We start from the raw sequence: 2,997 nt of genomic DNA, 5'->3' as shown, positions 1-2,997 counted from the left end.
GCTTGGTGGCGCTTATTTTCCCACCTTTCTACTTAACTTTGACTCGCCAACGCAAGTGGGTTTTATTCAAATAGCACATATTCTGGGTTATGGGTTGCAGACATAAACAAACCCATWAAAATGATTCTCTGAAAATTTCCGCTAAATCGGTCATGTAGAACCTGAGAAATCGTTGGTAACGTTTCAAAAAGCTTCTTCTCCTTCATTACTGGCGTAGACATAGCTTACGCGATTCTTCTTTTTGCTATTTGGCGCCAATTCAAGATACCAGGTGCAGCCAGGTCCTTCTTCCCCTGATCCCTCCAACGGATTGGAGGTCTTCCTTATCCACTGCTTTTACAGGCGAGTACTGAATCGAAAATTTTTAAAGCTGGAGTGTTCTCTTCCATGCGGACATGACTTAGGCAAAAAACCTTTGTCTCTTGATTCACCGAAATATGTACATATGTCAATGTCGCCATAAATCTCCTACAGCTCGATCGACTGCGATACTCGCCGCTGCCAATGCGCAATGGACCATAAATATTCCGCGAAACTTTTCTCTCCATCAGATGATGTAACTGTGCATGACTCCACCCCACATAGCAGGACGGGATTGATGAAGGGTTTATAGAATTTGGACTTTGTTCGTCRAGAGAGGACTTTGCTTTTCAATTGCCTATTCAATCCAAAGTAGCACCTGTTGGCAAGAGTGATTCTACTTTGGGTTTCAAGGCTGATACTGTTTGTGTTAGTGCGTATGACTGTCAACAGTGGCGTGCGAGCCATAGCGACTGCGATGACTGTTTGTYTGATGACAGGAGACAAAACGCATGGTATCAAACGGTTCGGAGAAGTCCTTCCCGATCCTGATGAGGCTTTTGGTGTTGCTTAACGTTAGCTACACAGCCGTATTAGCTTTGCGATACCAAGTTCAAAACGAGCGGTCCTTTTCATGCTGTCAAACGCGRCTTTAAAATCGGCGAAGAGAGGGTATGTCGATCTTCATTTCACGTTTCTTTTCGAAGACTTAACGCATGGTAAAAATCTGGTCAATGGTAGATTTTGCAGGTCTATCTAACACTAATAAGGTCCAATTAATTTCTTGACGGTGGACTCCGCTCGATAAGACCTTATATGCTTGTGGGTCCCCCTGTTTATGGATTGGTCAGACTACACTTAGGTTCCAATAGTCGCTAGTTTTATCTGCTCATATGTTTCAAAGAAGCTGCTGCWTGCACCTTGTCAGCTCTCCACATCCGTATTTGAACTGCTAGAACGGTAATTCATCGGTCCCTGCCGCTTTGTTGTTCTACGGGCGAATAATTGCTTTTCGATTCTTCTTCGAAAAGAACTTTATGGTTAGGCAATGGTACATCTATTCTATCATCATCCATTGGGGAAACGGGTTCGCCATCTCCAGATGTTATACTTGCATTGCCGTTCAACAGGCTGGAAAAGTGTTCCCTTCATAACTTCAGTATGCTCTGAACATCAGCCACTAGAACACCACTTTGGGTCCTACAAGAGCATGGTCCGGTCTTGAAACCCGTATCTCGTTAATCGCAGCATCTTTTCATAGAATTTTCGAGCATTACCCCTGTCGGCAAGCTTCTTGAAATCTTCATACTCAAGCATTTCGGATTCTCCTTTTTTTGTATGTATATGCGTCTCTTCTTATTAATTACAATAGCTTAAACCAGAGGCAAAAAATTCTGTCAATTTTACTAAATAAGAGCAACCCTAATGTGCGCAATCTACTTAAACGGCATATCAGTGTGATCCTCGTCATCATATTATGTTGTTGTTTAATATTGCAATACTTAGTAAGATGCTTAACCACTTGAGCTTTTATAATCCACGCACGGGTTGATTTTAATATGATCGATTAACTGATGTGCTTCATACTTACACACACAYATAGATGCGCAACAATATACRATTTCATTAACGCTTACCTTWTGCTATAACTTTCGATGCCTAAGCGCAACGACACGCTCGGCGCTTCCTTACACATCAGGTGGGTGCCGAGCGCCGCCGGCGTCGTCGGCGTTAACAGCCAGCACAGTAGCTTGCTGGCGGCTGCGCCGAACGCTCTAAATTCGCAACTTACGCTACGGAGACACAGCGTGCACATGTGTATACGTGTGTGTGTATGTACAGTGGCTTTTTCGTTTTCGACCGAGTTTCGCATTTGCATTGGCTCTCAGCTACATGCCGACACACTCACGTGCATCTGTTTGTGTGTATTGTTGGAAGAGCGCACGAATTAAAGCGCTGTCCGTTGGCAGTCAATCAATCGCGGCGGTTTGGCGAAAATTGAAAAAGTTAGTCGAATTGAGCCGTGAAATATAWAAGTTTGCCAAGTGCAGCGCGCAGTACGTCTGAACTATTCATAGCGTGCGGTGGTTTGGCTTACCAGCTTTACCAGCTTCGTAGCAGTGTCTAAAAGTGTTACAGTTATAGCTAAGTTAAAAACATAAGTAATAGACGTGTGAATGCGTCAAATAGTGTAATAAGTAGGTGTTTGGTCTCTTCGGCAGTGTGCAGAAGGTAAAGTGTTGTTGTCAAGTAGTATAAAACTGTATTTTTGTTGGAAAATACTATGCAAGTGAACAAAGAAGCATTCGAAATTAATTTTTTATTTCAAATGTTTTGTTTAAATATAAATGAGTGTTGTGTTTTCGGATGCTTATGGCTTAAATAAAATACATTTTAAATAAGAGTTTAAGTAGCAGACAAAGTTATGTATCTGCCTATCATTTTATAAGTGCAGCTTGAGTTTAAAGCCAAATTTTGGCAGCTCTTGAAATTGTTAGTGAAACATTAACTAATTTCCTTAAGTGAAGAGGCAATTTGGAATGAAAAATTGATGGTCATATTATTAAGGTCAACAAATTTGCAAAGAGTTATATTTTGTGATATTATTGTTTTTTTAATAAATAAAAATAGTTTCCAATACATTTTTCTTACCAATTTTATGATAAATATTTTCTGAAAAAATGTATACTAATAAAA

The 2,997-nt window shown here is 40.7% G+C and overlaps 1 protein-coding gene across 1 annotated transcript in view; it reads left to right on the top strand.

Annotated features, from left to right (window-relative positions):
* Positions 1-2,339: 2,339 nt before the first annotated feature.
* Positions 2,340-2,997, top strand: part of LOC108967289 (sialin) — a 33,746-nt gene continuing 33,088 nt past the window's right edge. Inside the window, exon 1 of the mRNA XM_018930596.1 lies at positions 2,340-2,532. The gene's annotated coding sequence lies outside the window, so the exon portion shown is untranslated. The remainder of the gene's footprint in view (positions 2,533-2,997) is intronic.

The sequence above is a fragment of the Bactrocera latifrons genome, unplaced genomic scaffold (genome assembly GCF_001853355.1).
Source record: "Bactrocera latifrons isolate USDA-ARS-PBARC rearing strain unplaced genomic scaffold, ASM185335v1 scaffold_182, whole genome shotgun sequence".
NCBI classification, from domain to species: domain Eukaryota; kingdom Metazoa; phylum Arthropoda; class Insecta; order Diptera; family Tephritidae; genus Bactrocera; species Bactrocera latifrons.
This window is presented reverse-complemented; position numbering and strand designations above follow the sequence as displayed.